Source organism: Gobio gobio (genome assembly GCF_949357685.1).
Source record: "Gobio gobio genome assembly, chromosome: 24".
Taxonomy (NCBI): domain Eukaryota; kingdom Metazoa; phylum Chordata; class Actinopteri; order Cypriniformes; family Gobionidae; genus Gobio; species Gobio gobio.
Genome location: NC_137120.1, coordinates 19,137,887 through 19,156,487, shown reverse-complemented (window position 1 = coordinate 19,156,487; position 18,601 = coordinate 19,137,887).

The window sequence follows — 18,601 nt, the reverse complement described above, 5'->3', positions numbered from 1 at the left end:
GATGTGAAGTTTATTGTTTTGTCACTGGCTTGATTCACTGGGGAATTACGCTTAGGGCATCAAGACGGCCAGCAGCGGGACTGACAGTATTAAATTATTTAGAAAGAAATTCTGTGTGAACTTGAATGATTAGCTACACATCAGAAATCACTGATCACAGATCAGGCATTAATGAACACTGTTACTCACTGTTTGTGGCGTTGTTGCTGAATCCATATGGTAAAAGTCTGTTTTTAAAGCCTGTGCTGACATCGCAACTGATAAACGGAATCCATTTTCTCCTAATTCTCTGGGCGGGCAAAGCAGAGGAAGGGGAGGTAACCGTAGAGGTGATGACGACATACAGGGAAGATTTCCAGATCGGCTCGTCTGAGCTGTCATTTTCTCTAAGGCAGAGAAAGACACCCAGAACTCGGACCTATCAAAATTTCTAGCCACTTGGGGACCATATACAGGCTAGGGGAACTCATATTAATGTTAAATTGAAGAATATGATAATTGAAATGAACTGATGACATCATCGTTTTCTCCAGAACGGCTATACGGCTGAATACAATTCTGTTGCATTATTTTCCTGTTTAACACCGTGAAGCTGCTTTGAAACAATATGCATTGTTAAAAGCACTATATAAATAAAGTTGACTTGACTTGACTTGACTTGACTTAAAAGACCTCACAAAATGAACATTTCATGCCATGGGACCTTTAAGCACTTTAAAAGTGAGTTTGCCATCAGGACAGGCAGCCAATCCCACGACTCAATTAGCATGTCAAAACAATCGTCTGCACACATGTTAGCTTTTGTTAATACAAGAGATACAAGATAATACAAGAAAAGTAGAAGCTTATTTTTAAACAAAAACATTATGCATTTTATCTACCATAGATTTGAGCTTTTTCAGTGCAAGAATCTGGGGCCACTTTATCTGATCAGATTGGATAAAATCTTGAAAATTTGTTGATCAAAAGGAAAAAAATCTAACTTTGGTTCCCCTTCGAGGGAACTCGAACTGCGTTATCGTGACGACACTTTGGGGAACGCCCCTAGCATAAAGTGTCTGAAGAATGATTTGGAATAAGCCCAATCCTGATAGGTGTTGCGTCCTGACGTAGTATGTGACGGCATACCCGGAAGATACAAAAGGACGTCTGAACACAACCGAGTTAGCTTTCTGCTCTTCAACGTTAGCGCTCTGTGTTTTGTTGGTCATATTTGGTGTTGTTTGTCTACCATCTATTTCAACGTTATGGCGAGCGAGCATTTCAGATTCTGTGTGCCTCCGTGTCCTCGCTACATTACGGGTACGGACACACATCAACTCTGTGTGCAGTGTCTCGGTGTGCAGCACGCCCGGGCTGCTCTCGGGGGAGTGGCCTGTGGTGATTGTGAAAGGCTGCCGCTGAGAGTGCTGCGCTCGTGGCTGGCTGTCTTTGAGGAGACTGGCCAGCCCCGTGAGCCCCGCGGTTCTGGGCCTGCGTCTGTTGAGGCAGCGCGGCGCCGTAGATCGTGGGGCTCACAGATGAACCTGTCGAGGGGATTCAGGACTGCTGAGGCACCTTCCTCCTCCTCCGACGACGATTCAGATATCCTCCCGCCCTGCGTGGAAGCCCGCGCTGCGGCTTATTCCCACGGGGCGAAGGATCCGGTTCTCAGGCTGTCTGACTCTGAGGAGTCGGACGCTATGGGAATCGAGGCCGGTGATGTGGGGCCTTCGCCACTCCACACGCCCGCTATGGAGGAGCTTGTGGAGGTTATAACCCACGCCGTGGCCAAGCTTAATTTAGATTGGCCACAAGAAAGAGTGGACATCCAGCCGCCATCTAAGCTGGATGAACGCTTTTTCAGGCGTCGGGTTCAGCCTCCACGTCGGGGCCTTCCCTTCTTCCCTGATTTACACAACGAGTTGTGTAAATCATGGGAAAGACCCTTCTCAGCCCGCTTATCAAATTCCCCAGTGCTGGACTTTGCAAACGTGCTGGGGGCGGCTGAGTCGGGTTATGCAGCGTTGCCACCTCTCACCCGGGGCCGCTGCATCATTGAAGGCTCCGGCGCTGCCCACTAATCCTTGCCGCGATACCTCCAGGTTGGTCGGCAGGGCTTTTGGTGCGGCGGGTCGCACTGCTGGTTGCGTGCACACCATGGCGGTTCTGCAGGCATACCAAGCCAACCTCCTCAAAGAGCTGGATGAGGGCGAGGGTCCCTCCCCGGATGATGTCACTGAACTCCGGAAGGCGACCGACTTGTCTCTCCGCATTACCAAGGAGATGGCCCGCGCTGTGGGTCGCTCCATGGCTGGTCTGGTATGCGTGGAGAGACATCTGTGGCTCAACCTGTCGGGGATCAGGGAGAGGGTGAAACACTTTCTCCTTGATGCCCCGATCTCGCCTTCTGGCCTCTTCGGCGGTGCAGTTGATACCGTCGTCGAGAGGTTTCAGGAGGCGAGGAAGCAGGCGGCCGCCTTCCAGAAGTTCATCCCTCGCCGCTCTGGCTCCTCGGCGAAGGCTGCTCCGAGTGGGCAGCCCAGTCCGTCATCCAGCTCTATGCACCGCGAGGTGCAAAAGCAGAGTGTCGCCTCCCGTGCCCCTCCTGAGGGAGCTTGGCAAAGGAGGTGTCGCGCTCGCAAGAAGCCTTCTCAGCTGAAGGGCGACCTGAGGGACGCCATTCAGGCCAAGGCTTCCAACGATCCTAGCTTCGGCCAGGTTGCTAAGAGCCGTCCCCCACAGAGTTGAATGATCGAGGTCACTTCCTCCCTGGGGCTCTCGGGGATTCCCTGCGCACGTGCGCTGCTCCAGCCGCCTCTATTAAGACCTGCGGCGGTCCAGCATTCGCGTACACCCGCCAAAACTCTTCCCCAACTTCACCCTGCCGGTCAGCCACTTCAAGGGGTTGGGGAGCAGGTGCGGGTGATGGAACAGGAAGTACGGTCTCTGCTGGTCAAGGAGGCTATAGAACGTATTCCTCCGCCAGACAGGGAGTCCGGCTTCTACAGCCGGTACTTCATAGTTCCCAAGAAGGATGGTGGGTTGCGTCCGATAATAGATCTCAGGTATCTGAACCGGTCTCTGAGGAGCTACAGGTTCAGGATGCTCACAATTCCAGCCATCGGGTTGCGTCCGATAATAGATCTCAGGTATCTGAACCGGTCTCTGAGGAGCTACAGGTTCAGGATGCTCACAATTCCAGCCATCGTGAGTCAGATCCAGTGCGAGGACTGGTTCGTCACGATAGATCTGAAGGACGCATACTTCCATATCTTCATCCTTCCATCTCACAGGAAGTTCCTGAGGTTTGCTTTCGGGGGCGAAGCATACCAATATCGGGTTCTTCCCTTCGGCCTAGCTCTTTCCCCTCGCACCTTCACAAAGTGTATGGATGCAGCACTGGCTCCGTGGAGACTCCAGGGCATCCGTATACTCAACTATATCAACGACTGGCTCATTCTGGCCCAGTCGCACGATATGGCTGTTCGACATTGAGATCTCGTTCTGGCTCTCATAAGGTGCTTGGGGCTGAGACTCAACACGAAGAAAAGCGTGCTGACGCCCTCCCAGAGGACCACGTTCCTGGGGGTTGTGTGGGATTCGACGTTGATGTGGGCACAATTGTCCCCTGCACGCGTTGAGTCCATACTGGCGATGGTCTCGAGAGTGAAGCTGGGGCGCATCCTCACTGTGAAGCAGTTCCAGAGACTGCTGGGTCAGCAGCTGGGTCATGGCAGCAGCATCCAACGTGATACCGTTCGGCCTGCTCCACATGAGACCCCTCCAGTGGTGGCTGGGAACCAAGGGTTTCTTCAAGAGTATTTTGAAGAATGTTTGTAACCAAGCAGAGAGAGCAACCATTGACTACATAGTAGGTAAAGAAAATACAATGGTAGTCAATGTTTACTCTATCAGCTTGGTTACAAACATTCTTCAAAATATCTTCTTTTGTGTTCAGCTGAACTAAGAAACTCATACAGGTTTGGAACAACTTGAGGGTGAGTAAATGATGACTGAATTTAAATTTTTGCGTGAACTATCCCTTTAAAGAAAGGCTTTCTACAAACCTTAACTTAATGAAGTGGTCAAAATAATTTCGGACCCGCTCCATGTCTTCCAACATATTGCGCATCTTATGATGTGTTTTATCTTACTCATGCTGTTCACTTTTCATAATCTACATAGATGAAATAAAAAAAGAACATAATATTTAAACATAAATATGAAACTAAATATTTAGTTTTGTTTTGCCGGATTTTGCTGGAAATGCAGAAATAAGCCATAATTTTGTTTTATTTGTAACTCTTTGGTAGATTATACATTTATAATTTTAATTACATTAGGCACTTTAAAAGTGTGTGGGCCCTTATATCGTCCTAACTTTACCCCCTTTAGCGGCACCCCTGGTGATGTTAATTTCAGAGAATCCCTTTTCACAGTCAGCACTGCTAACAGCAAGGGACTGCCTGCTGCAGTTTTAGCAGCCCATCAGTTACAGGAATTTCTGGATGCTCTTTGAAATCTCTGAATCTCTGTCTGACACCGGAAAAGTTGATGTCAAAAAGGTCACAGAGCTCTCTTATCTCATCCTCTCCATAAAAAAAAAAAAAAATGGCCATTATTAATTTAGTCAAAAAGTGACTTTTCACTTTCAGTCACCATTCGAGCGCACACTTTCAGCCAGAGCTTCATAACATTTTTGAAGCTCTGGCTAGGTTTTACCCTATAGGTCCTTTTGCAGTGTTACCCCATACAATGTGTTCCAGTCTCCACTGCTTCGGCTGCCTGTCTGTAATATGGTCCAGGGTTGTGTTGTCTGGCTAAAAAATTATCAAATTCTCTCTTAACCAGGTGCATAGCTCGAGATAATGATATGTCCCTTGACTGCAAACTTTCATATAAATCTTTAAGCTACTCCAGAGCATCAAGCATGAGACCCAGGTTCTTCATATCATATATTTATGTATATCATATTCATGTTCTCTCATTTGCACTGCGTTCAGCATCATGATTGACTTTGCAGAAATGAGCAAAAGCGCCTTATGCATTGTCCACACTGCCTTCACTGTTCTGTGTGATGAGGCCACCCACCTCACACTCAGGACTCTGCCAATATTTTTAACCACAATTCCTAAGTCTGAGACGGCAGAAATGGAAGCTTCAGCTTAAGTTCTGCCAGGAAGACTTAATCACTTCGTCACTTATTAACTTCATCTCTATCCAATCACGTCTTCATATTTTCTGTATAAAGGTCGTACTTACACATGTTTGAGTTCGCAGATGCCGATGCGACAACCTCCACCCTCCCCACCACCACCAGGATGGTTCCGTCCATACCTCAAAAGGGGGGTCGGCTGCGCCCCTGCCTTCATCTTCAGGCAGGGATATGCTGATCCGCTACCCTCGGATTACTAACTATGGACGGGGCCTATGCCAAAACTTTATTATGCTTGCTGGGCTGTTAATAAATGTATGCTTCATTCATCATCCTATCTCTGAGTCTTTCTGGTAGAACTGAGCTTCCTTTTATTCTATTAATAAAAATTATTAATTTCTGTGCACTACTTAACAGCATCCCCATCCGACAGCTCAAGTCTATGGTTTAAACAATGCCAGCCGATCAGACATGGGAACTTGCTTGTTAGCCTGCTAAAGACTCTAGCTTGTCCCCCTAACATAACAGAGGCTCCATCAGAGCAAAATCCAACCAAACACTCGTTGAGAAAGGCATTATCAAGGCCATGACCAAATAAACAATTCAAAAGAGCGTCAGTAATTACCTCTGCATTAGTGGATTGAAGTTCCACCAAGACTACGAACAATGTAGTTGGTTCAGAATTATTAACTGAGCACCTCAGGTACACAAGGAGGCATGTTTTTTTCTTAGCAGTATCTTCATCAATAAGTATGGTGAGTTTTGGTCTTGTAGATATAATGCTTGCCATTAAGGCACCTTTCATTTCTTTTGAAATGAATTGTATGATATTGGCACGCCACATTTGAGTGCAGTGTTGACCCCATTTGCCTTTTGCAAGTCAGAAGTTTGGGGGTCTGTGAAGGGTTTATTACCTTTTGCAATTTAATAAGATGTTCTGAATAATGACATTGTAGAGGAGGTTATCTCCTGTTGTGTCAGAAGTAAATTTGAGCCTAACTGCTTTTCTGATCTCTTTTTCGGTTTTACAACTGCCTGTATGTGACTTTGCGATGACTTGTGTTCATGTATTTTCTTCCGCAGTGATGTCATTTATTTAGTTTTTGTTCTTCCATATGGGAAATTTTACAGTTCTGCCATTCACTGGAAAAAGTGTACCTTTGATATCCTTATCTGTAAACACCAAGTGATGTGACACTTTTGCACACAGAACACCCTAACTTCTTGTTAGAGACATAAATAAATGGGTATGCTTGTTTGAAATATTCATATTGAGAAATTCTCCAAACAATCTGGCAAATTCTGTTCTATGTGTGTGCTACTGCTTTGGGCTAGGCTACTGATAGTGTTTTTGGCTGTGGTGTTAATGCTGCTTTGGGATACGCTGTTATTGGTCTGTGCAGTGCTACTACTGCTGGATTGGGCAGTGCTGCTACTGCTGGGCTGGGCAGCTGATGCTGTGCTACTCCTGCTGGCCTTGGCTGCCACTGGGTTGCTGCTGAGCTGTGCAGTGGCGCTGATGCTGGACTGAGCTGCTGATATTGGGATGCGATGCTACTACTGATGCTTCTCTGGGCTATGACCTGGGCTGCTTTCATTCCCCTAATCATGGTGAAAATATGGATTTTGAAGAGTCACTTCAGCTTAAATCATGATGACTGCAACAATAAAAATGGAAAATGCAATCTGCTCTGCATCAGGCCAAATAAGTAATTTTTTCAAGTACATCACAGCGCAAATTACCCAGTTCCATGGCCTGGACTGGCTGGAACTGTCCATTTATGTGGCATGGCATCTAAATAACAATAAAGACTAAATATTAAAACACTAAATAATGTATTGTCCAATTCATTATCAAAACATCACATAACAACAATGCTTGGTAGGCTTCATAGGCTATCCATTGCCTGATTTAAAAATAAAATCTAAAAACAATGACTTAGGATGCTATCAGCTAGTCCTTCAGGGTAATTTTCTTCCTGTTGTGTTTAGGCAGCATTTCCAGACCAATCCTTACCTTTGGAAATAATCAGCGATCCTTCATTTGCATCCTCTCTTGTTGCAACCCAAGGCATCAAATTCCGAAGCATGGTCAAGTGCTTTCCGCGTCACAATAAAGACGTTAAAGGCCCCCCTCGTCACTATATCGACACGCTGAGTGCTCCATTCATTTCAATGAGAAACCTTTGGCGTCAGATACAGACGCGTTGGGCATGGGATCGTTATCGTCATGATGAACATATATTGGGTTATGATTTTGCCATTATGACATGTTGGAGTGTGATTCTCAATTTATTCAGCCAGCATAATTTTATTTACGCTAGACACTTTTTAACATGTAACCCAACCTCATTCCATCCCTGAACCTATCCATTTGTGTGGTATATAAAACACAGATATAACAGGCAGATAGATGGGACTGCATGCACAATTTATTAAAAAATTAAAAATATTCCAAGTGTTCCGAGGCCAAGCGATTGATTTGGGTGAAGGAAATCCCCAAAAGCGATCAACATCTCCATCCGCAGAAGATCATGAACAGAAGACATGTTTCTGTGAATGGAGACGGCACGAGAGCTCGCGTTAGAATAACTTTGGATGATTTCAGGTAGAAATCTAAAGCCGCACGGTGCCAAAATATAATGAAATAACCACCTTAATGTGTAATGTTGACATTTTTTTTTATTTTGACATGAAAGCTTACATGTTAAGGGAGCAAACTGGCCCAAAATCTCAAAATTGACTATGTTTTCACCTGTCGTGTCTCGCCTTAATAAGTAACACCTAACGTTAACTCGTTAGCTAGCCAGTAATACAGTCATGTAACTCAAGTGTTACAACAGCGGATTCACAAACCTGTAACACTTGTCCGCGTTTCGTCTGACGCTGAATCTCTCTCTGGCCGGTGAGGTTTAGTGTTCCTTTAAAAAAAATGTGTTATGTCCATGTTAGCCAGTTAACTACGACGCCGGTGAAATACAAAAGCCCGCCAATCCCTGATGACAACGACGAAGAAGAAGATGTACATTCTTCTTTGTTAGTTTTTATTGGCAGTTGGCATTGGCAAACAAGCTGAGTGTTGTGCGATGCATTGCCGACCGCCACCACACCACACACGGTAATAGAGCTTTTGTTTCATTTTTTGCCGCTCCAGTCTGAAAGACTGGGAGGAAATGAAACAACGTTTAAGTATTTTTTTTTTTTTTAACTAAAAGATTCGGGGCTTTTGACAAAACATTCGGGGCTTAAGCCCAATTAGCCACCCCCCCGCTCCGCCCCTGTGTACTATCATTGATATTAATGAATCTATTTATTTATTAATTTATCTGACGTGCCGGAACACAGTTCCGGACCATTCCGGCCCACTTTAACCCCTGGAATCAATCAAAAAACTTACTTTAGCTGGATAATAACGTTCCCATTCAGTCGGTCACGTTCGACGTACGTCGGACGTACCGACGAATTGGGATCACTTCTGGGAGCCCCTATCAGCTTCGAGCTATCTAGAACCGGCCAATGAACAATTGGCGTGCGAGATTTGCATCTCGCGCTCCGCCCCGCGCCGCGGGTATAAACAGGAAGCGAGAGCGAGTGCACGCTGTTATTCACTTCGGAGCCACACGGCAGATGAAGACGACTCAAATTGAGTTCGCTGCTATCAGCAAGACATTAAAGAGTTTGAAAGAACCGGAGAAGAGGAGAAACGCGTGTTGGAGAGACGGCACATTCCAGCGGGACCGCGGAAGACTCATCAGCTGCCTCTGCGCTACAGAGAAAACTGCTGTTTTCACAGCAACAAATTTCTGTTGGTCTGGTTTGGGCGTTTTCCTGTATTGAGTACAGGCACGGGCTGCACTACAATCCCGTGCGCTGTCGCGTTTCCCCCTGAGTGCTTCAGCACAGAGCGTTTCCTCACAAAAGAGTACACGGGTGACGCTGCGTCTTTTTCAAGATGGCATTCCACCCGTGCGTTTCTGGATGCGGTTGTTTCCTGTCCTGACGGCCACGATCCCTCTCGCATAAACATGTTGAGACTGTGTCGTGGGTGATCCATGTTCTCCCAGGGGAACGGGATCACGTCGACGCGCTGGTCTCTCACCTTCCGCGTGAGGGTTTGAGTGTTCAGCGCGCTGTGTGCCGTCTGGCTGCCGGGTGACAGCGCGGGTTGCCACGGCAACTCTGCGCGCGTGACTCGGCGCCTCCGATGCGCGGTCGAGACTATGATGCCTCAAACGGGGTTGAGTTCCTTCGCTTATACCCCGATCTAGTCTCTTTTCTGGTGCACCAGAGGGGGGACTATTTTGGCTGATAAGCCTGGGTGGCCTGAGGATTACAGTGAGGTTTCCCCGCCGCGTACATCTCTGTGGGCCCCTCACTCCTCTATCGCATCGCAAGCATGTTGAGACTGTGTTCGTGGGTGGTCTATGCTCTCTCACGAGAGCATGGCCACGTCGGCGCGCTGTTCGTCTTGCCTTTTCATAAGGGCTTGAGTGATCAGCGCGCCGTGTGCCGTCTCACGGCCACGCCCACTGTCTCACGTGTCTGCTGGTAGCTTACAGATGGGATTGCTGGTCCTTGAAAGGGGACCTAGCATTTCATTTGGGGCTCTAGCAGAGGACAGATGTCAATCGCTGCATCGGAGAGAGGGCTGTTATGTGTTGAAAATGAAGATGATGCTGAGATTCCCACCGTAATAGTGGGCGCTCGTGCTGAATCAGATTCATACTTGACAGCCATGCTTTCCCGGATGGCTGAGGCATAGTGCAACGCGTAAATCGCCTTGCCTGCCCCTTGCCTTTTTTCGGATGTGCATTGGAGGGCTTTGGCATTGTGGAACTATTGGTGCCAAAATATGGAACACCAATAGGGCCATAATCTGTATAAAGTTTTCCTCTCTCTCACTACCCTCATCGGTGGGGTGGCAGTGCCACTGGCAGGCCACCTCCGCCCTGCTTAGTGCACGAGGGTAGTTCTGAGCTGAGGTTGAGCTGCGCACAGCGCTGGCCCTTGGCTAGACGATGTCCACCCTGGTCCAGAAACACAATTGACCCGGATTTGGTCTGGAACTGTTCTTCCCCGGAGGAGGGCCGGGTGGAAAACCATTAGTAATTCTGTTCCGCCACTGATGTTAAAAACAGCCAGTGGTACCAAAAAAAAAAAAAAAAAAGAGCAGTTCCAATACTTCGGGGTCTCGGGAGTTCAGGAATGGCAGCGTGTGACGCTACAGAGCCTCGCCGCTTTCATTCCCCTCCCCACAAGAGGGCGAGAATGGCAGTGTGTGACGCTACAAAGCCTCGCCACTCTCATTCCCCTCTTCTCAGCGGTGCGTGGACAACAGTGCGCGACGCTATGCCTCGCCACTCTTGTTCCCCGCTGAGGAAGGAGGTGAGGCAGACCGTGCGCGACGCCACAAAGCCTTGCCACGCTCAGCCCCTCCTTCATTTGGGAGCGCGCTTGGCGGTGGTCGACGCTCCCATGCCTCGCCACCCTCAGACGCCTCTCCCTTCGCCAGCAGGGGGCGCCGGCTGTGGGAACGCACTCAAGCGGCCTCCCCACACTCGCACGCCCCCTCCGCGGACGCAGGTAAGTGTTGCACAGCACACTCAGATCCCACTTCGGGCCGCTCCATGCCGTCCGAGTCGGATCCCTGCATTCCGCGTCGCTGCCCCGCTGCGGGTACGTCTGTGGTTAATCCCCTTGCTTGGTGTTTGGAAGCCTGGCTAGAGCTTCCCAGCCCGTCTCGGGGCCGTACCATCAGACTCGGCTATGCGATTCAGTTCGCCAGGCGTCCCCCTACGTTTGGGGGCGTTCACTTCCCAGTAGCGAAGGAGAGCGCCCCCGTGCTCCGGGCGGAGATCGCAGTCCTACTGGCGAAGGACGCGATGGAGCCGGTCCCTCCAGCCGATATGAGGTCCGGGTTCTACAGCCCGTACTTCATTGTACCCAAGAAAGGCGGCGGGTTATGGCCGGTCTTGGACCTGCGATTCTTGAACCGGTCCCTTCATAGGCTGCCGTTCAGAATGCTAACGCAGTAGCACATCTTCAGGTGCGTCCGTCCCCAAGATTGGTTTGCAGCGATCGACCTGAAGGACGCGTACTTTCATTCTCGTTTCCCCTCGACCGGCCCTTTCTGCGCTTCGCGTTCGAGGGACGGGCATGTCAGTACCGCGTCTTACCCTTCGGCCTGTCCCTCTCGCCCCGCGTCTTTACGAAGGTTGCGGAGGCGGCCATTGCTCCCATGAGAGAGCATGGTGTTCGCATCCTCAACTACCTCGACGACTGGCTGATTCTTGCCCAGTCGCGAGGGCAGTTGTGCGAACACAGGGACAAGGTGCTCAGTCACCTCAGCCAGTTGGGACTTCGGGTCAACTGGGAGAAGAGCAAACTCTGCCCCACGCAGAGGATCTCTTTTCTCGGTATGGAGATAGACTCGGTCGCCATGACTGCGCGCCTCACTGAGGAGCGCGTCCAGTCGGTGTTGAACTGCCTGAATTCGTTCAAAGGCAGGACAGCGGTTCCACTGAAACATTTTCAGAGGCTCCTGGGGCATATGGCATCCGCAGCTCGGATTGCTTCGTATGAGACCGCTTCAACGCTGGCTACACGATCGAGTCCCGAGATGGGCGTGGCACAGCGGTTCCCTCCGCGTCCAAGTGACTCCGAGGTGCCGCCAAACCTTCGGCCCGTGGTCGGACCCTTTGTTTCTCCGGGCAGGAGTCCCCCTAGAACAAGTGTCCAGGCACTCCGTTGTCTCCACGGATGCCTCATCCACGGGTTGGGGTGCCACGTACAACGGGCTTGCAGCTTCGGGCCTGTGGACGGGGCCTCAGCTGCAATGGCATATCAATTGCCTCGAGTTGTTAGCAGTTCGTCTTGCACTCAGCCGCTTCAAAGTGCCGCTCAGAGGCAAGCACGTTCTGGTCCGGACGGACAACACTGCGGCCGTAGCGTACATCAACAAACAGGGTGGTCTACGCTCCCGTCGCATGTCGCAACTCGCCCGCCATCTCCTCTTATGGAGTGAGAAGCATCTGAGGTCGCTTCGTGCTATTCACATTCCGGGCCTGCTCAATCGTGCGGCCGACGAGCTGTCACGTCAGCAGGTACTTCCGGGAGAATGGCGACTCCATCCCCAGGCGGTCCAGCTAATCTGGAGTCGTTTCGGGGCCGCACAGGTAGACCTGTTTGCCTCCCCAGAGACGACCCACTGTCAGTGGTTTTATTCCTTGACCGAGGGGACCCTCGGGTCGGATGCCCTGGCCCACAGCTGGCCCCGGGAAGAACGCAAGTATGCGTTTCCCCCAGTGAGCCTTCTTGCGCAGACACTGTGCAAAGTCAGGGAGGATGAGGAGCAGGTCCTGTTGGTCGCTCCGTATTGGCCCAACCGGACTTGGTTCCTGGAACTAGTGCTCCTTGCGACAGCACCTCCCTGGCCCATTCCTCTGAGACAGGACCTCCTGACTCAGAGACGGGGCACCCTATGGCACCCGCGTCCAGACCTCTGGAAACTCCATGTCTGGTCCCTGGACGGGACGCGGAGGTTCTAGGTGACCTACCGCAAGCGGTAGTTGACACCATCACTTCCGCTAGAGCCCCCTCTACGAGGCGCCTCTATGCGTTGAAGTGGAACCTGTTCGTCGATTGGTGCTCTTCTCGCCGAGAAGACCCCCGAAGATGTTCGATCGCATCTGTGCTTACCTTTCTACAGGATGGGTTGGAGCGAAGGCTGTCTCCCTCCACCCTCAAGGTCTATGTCGCCGCTATCGCCGCTAATCATGAGCTCGTAGATGGGAAATCTCTAGGTAAGCACGATCTGATCGTCAGGTTCCTTAGGGGAGCGAGGAGATTAAATCCGCCTCGTCCTCCCTCTATACCCTCTTGGGACTTAGCTCTGGTGCTTACTGCACTACAGAGAGAACCCTTTGAGCCTCTGCAGTCAGCTGAGTTGAAAATCCTGTCGTTAAAGACTATACTCCTGATTGCGTTGGCCTCCATCAAGAGGGTAGGGGACCTGCAGGCATTTTCGGTCGACGAATCGTGCCTGGAATTCGGGCCCGGTAACTCTCATGTGATCATGAGACCCCGGCCTGGATACGTGCCCAAGGTTCCCGCTACTCCCTTCCGGGACCAAGTGGTGAGCCTGCAAGCGCTGCCTTCGGAGGAGGCAGACCCAGCCCTAGCTTTTCTCTGTCCCGTCCGTGCTCTCCGGACTTACGTGGACAGAACGCAAAGCTTCAGGACCTCAGAGCAGCTCTTCGTCTGTTACGGAGGACAGCAGAAGGGAAAGGCTGTCTCCAAGCAGAGGATGGCCCACTGGATAGTGGATGCCATCGTCTTGGCTTATCAGTCCCAAGACGTGCCCTGCCCGCTCGGGTTAAGAGCCCACTCCACTAGGGGTGTTGCCTCTTCCTGGGCGCTGGCTCGTGGCGCCTCGCTGACAGATATTTGTAGAGCTGCGGGCTGGGCGACACCTAACACGTTCGCTAGATTCTATAGCCTCCGTGTAGAATCGGTATCTTCCTGTGTGCTCACTTCCCATAGTCAGTAACACCAAAATGCCTGTTCTAGTGTCGGCTTGCTGCGCCATTCCCTCCCCTATGGTAGACGGATGCGTGCGCTTATTCTGCTCCAGTCGAGTTCCCCGGAACGGCGAACCCTGTTGAGTCCTCCGCAACCCGCGGCAGTCGGACGTGGCGGAGCGTTCGACGCCAGGTCTAACACTCGTATGCATTGGTGGAACTTGTGTTAGGCTGGGTTCCGTATGTAGTGACCCCCACGGCGGTCCCATATGTGTATTCTTCCACGGTACGGCTCCCTACGGCGAGCCCGTGTCTTTCCCTCGGCAGAGTTCCTCTGCCGTCCCAGGTACGTGTTGTCTCCCTCCTAATTGGCCGGGGCCACCCCTGGGACTTCCGTATGTTGTGCTGCCCACGGCCAGCCCATACGTGTATTCTCCACATGTTAACTCCCTCTGGGCATGATGTGGCTTCCGCCGCTGCCCTCACAGGCACGCTTTCCCAGCGTTATCCAATACAGTCAGCTGAATGGGTCTTGCGGAACAGCAGCTTGGACTCTCCCTGCGTGAACCTACCCGCCCGCATCAGATCGGGGTCCGTGGGGCTCATCGCTGGGCGCTGGAAGTGGTAGTAACTATGGCGTTTTCCATAGGGGATCCCAATTCGTCTGTACGTCCGACGTACGTCGAACGTGACAGACTGAATGGGAACGTCTCGGTTACGTATGGTAACCCTCGTTCCCTGAAGGAGGGAACGGAGACGTACGTCCCGTCGCCACAGTTGCTGTACCATCACTGCAGGTCGAGCCACTACGTGTGGCTCCTCAGTGAAAAACAGCGTGCATTCGCTCTCGCTTCCTGTTTATACCCGCGGCGCGGGGCGGAGCGCGAGATGCAAATCTCGCACGCCAATTGTTCATTGGCCGGTTCTAGATAGCTCGAAGCTGATAGGGGCTCCCAGAAGTGATCCCAATTCGTCGGTACGTCCGACGTACGTCTCCGTTCCCTCCTTCAGGGAACGAGGGTTACCATACGTAACCGAGACGTTTTTCTAGAGCTGATGTACAGCCAAAACAATCTCTCTTCCATTCATTTCCTGTTAGCACAGTAAAGCTGCTTTGAAACAATCTGTATTGTAAAAAGTGCTATTTAAATGAAGGTTAAATAACCATTCAAATAGACAAAAAAATGGACTGGCCTCGCCCCGGAACCCTATTAGAGATGTCCAACAACCCACTATTCGGAGTGCTGCAGCCGGGCTAATTTTCAGCTTGACCATTACACTGCTTTTTCCCACCCACAAAGATGGTTCAGTATCGCCTCCACAGTGTCTGTTTTGTCAGCTTTTTTAGCACAAGTACACCTCCATCTGTTTAGTCCCTGATGGTACATTCATCATTACCATCCCCTCTGAACATTTGGGCTTCTTCAATGTCATCTTTGACTACGAGATTGAACTTGGATAGGTTGAGACTTGCAGATGGGGGTGCTGTCCTAAAGGGCTGCTGCTCAGACTGTGGTGCTGTGTAACACTGTCACAGCCATAGACCTATACGCATGGTTTACTGACTATGGGCTCACTTACTCCCAATAGCCCTCGGTGAGGGGTTATCTGGTCTGCATTTAGTCCCCCTTCAGCCATGTCACAAATGGTAAATGAATAAATGGCATATGTTTTATTAGTTTTTTGCAAAGTGAGTGATAACGTCAGCATATAGTTAAAACAGCAATTATAATATTATAGTAGATTACATGCCTACTGTATGCATAAAGAACATGTTCACATAATCTCAATACATAATGTTTCACAGACTATTATAATCAAACATACCCTCCCCTACTCAACTCTGGTGTAGCCCTTTAACTGTCAGTGTCCAGGTTATCCAAGAGTTTGAAGTGGACCTAATCTCATTTTACACAGTTAATCCCCCTTTACCATAGAACACAATAATATGTACCCAGGATTAATTAATTAAAAATAATTACTCGGATTTTAGTGCAAGTATACTAAACTGACATGTCCCCAAGTAAATTTACCTAACTTCAGCCACAAATATAAGTAATAAAAATCAAACAAATTCCAAATTTTTCAATATTGTTGTATATTCTTATTTATAATATTCCTCACCAATATATATTTTTTGTTATTAAAACAAAACTGAACCTGAACTGAATGTCTCCCCTGTTACTCTGATGGAAAATCCATCTGAACACCATCTGAACCCCTTGACTGTTCCTCTAATCACATGACTCTCAGGAAGTAGAATACCTTTTGGCGGCAAACTATCCACAAGAATCAAAGTAAGTCTCTCGCCTTAATTTGCACTTTTTTCAATGTATTACAATGATTAATTGATGTGGTAAAGCATAACATGTCCACCCTGTTATGCTTATTTATAGTGGAAACTGATAATTGATTGTAATATTGAAAATATGGTTAATAAACATGTTAAAAATCTTCCTCAGTGATCACTGCGCACTAGCTTGTTGTTCATCACATACAGTAAATAGCGATGGCTAACTTTAGCATAAAATGTCCCTCCTGTTACTGTCCACCCTGTTACTGTTTTGCACAGTAACAGGGTGGACATATTGTAACAGAGTGGACATAATACCTAGGTAAATAAGTGTTTATAGCATTTATTTGTATTTATAATCAATTTATAAGGAGTTTATTTTAAAAATAATTTAATAATTGATATAATCTCAAGAAATAGTAGCTTAAATAGTATGCATGTATTTGTCAGGAAATGGCGCCGCTGTCTGCTGCAGAATATGTAAATATTACAATAATTGTTTAGTTTAGTTTAGTTTATTAGTTTATAATGACGTGGACAGTCCCTTTTTTATAAAAAGAGCAGCTTTAGCCTCTACGGCTAATTTCCAGCTGTAGTCCCCGGCCAGTTGTTAATAGGCATACATCAAGTAAAATAAATTACAATTATATTTACAACAGGGCTAAGCAAGATGGTGTAAGATGTACAAATGTGTGACACACACACACTTGAGGCAAGCACAAACAAACAAGCACCAGTTGCAAAGACAAACAAACAATACAAGCACAAACAAACAAGCACCAATTGCAAAGACATAAAAGCAGTTCATGCATTAAAACAGTTCAAATTTGCGTACAAAATAATCATACAAAAGCCACATTGAGACACAAGACCTAACATTGAGGCAGGCAACAAAAGTCTAATGGCAGCAACATGACCATGTCACATCACAAACACATCCCATCTGTCAGATTAATGTGTGCAGTTATAATTGTCGGACAGCCAGTTTTTAAGGTGTGTAGTAAAGGAGGAATACGTATGTATTTCTTTTATTTTAATGGGCAATGAGTTCCAGTTTCGTATTGCTGTGACAGAAAATGATAATTGACCAAATGTGCTTTTCCTGAATGGGATAAGAAGGTCCCCTCGTGTAGTGCTTCTGGTGCTCTGACTGCTATTATTACGTTGGATTATGAGTGAATTTAAGGGAGCAGGAGCAGTATTATGGAAGATTTTATAGACCAGACAGATATTTTTATATTTGATTACATCTTCCCAGCTTAGCAGTTTGTGGTTATTAAGAATAATACAATGGTGTGAACTGTTAGGCTTCTGGTCCAAGACTTTAAGAGTTTTTTTATAAAGAATTGCTAATGGTTTTAGTGATAATTTGTTAATTTGTCCCCAGCTTGTCAGACAATATGTTAGATGTGACATAATCATGGCATCCATAAATAATTTGGCAGCATTAAAAGTAAGTGCATTTCTAATATATCTAAAATTAGCTAAGATAAACTTGACCCTATTGCACACTTTCTTAATATGTGCTTTAAAAGAAAGATTAGAGTCAATAATTACGCCCAAATACTTAAATTGTGGCACGATACTAATGTTTTGACCCGAAATTGTTATATTTGACACAAGGTTACATTGCCTCTTTGTGAAGAACATTCCCACAGTTTTATCTACATTTAATTGGAGACACGAACGATTTAGCCAATTGGTGATCTGATCCATAGCTATGGTCAGTTTGGCAGCAGCCAGATGTTTTGTTTTGGCATGCACATAAATGACAGTGTCATCCGCATACATTAGTGTATTAATATCAGGGCAAACTGATGGCAGATTATTAATATATAGACTAAACAAAAAGCGGGCCAAGTATAGATCCTTGTGGTACGCCTGTGAATAAATTAAGAGCTGATGAACGATGGTTATTCACAGAAACATATTGAGTTCTACCAGTTAAATATGACTTGATCCATTTAATTGCAGAAGGAGAGAAATTAAAAGTAGAGAGTTTAGCAAGAAGGACCTGATGGTTGACTGTGTCAAAAGCTTTACGAAGGTCTAAGAACACAGCACCGACAACACCTCTCTTGTCAACCATTGCTCGTACAGTCTCTAAAAAGAAACAGTTAGCTGTTTCTGCAGAGTGATGGGCTCTGAAACCAAACTGCATCGGGTGAAGAGTAAATGGACTATTATTAAGGAAAGAGACAAGCTGCTCTGATACATATTTTTCAACAACCTTGGAGACCACAGGTAGAATACTAATTGGACGGTAGTTAGATATGTTCAGAGGGTCATTTGACTTAAATATGGGAATTACAATTGCAGTCTTCCAAATAGTTGGAAATATCCCCTCTAATACTGACTGGTTAATAATTTGTGTGATAGGGTAGGCTAGATGTTCATTCAGGGATTTAAGCATTTTAGAATCCATTCCATAAATATCTTTTGCTGTTGAGTTTTTAAGAGAATTAATAATTGCCTGAGTTTTAATTTCAGAAATCGGTTGAATACAAAAAGAAGGCTTAGTTTCATCTATTTTAGCAATATCTACAGTTGTTAGAGGAAAATTCTGCGCGATTTCATCCACAGAATTGATAAAATATTAATTAAAAGCAACAGCTATTTGTACTGGATCTTGTATTAATTTACTTTTCAGGT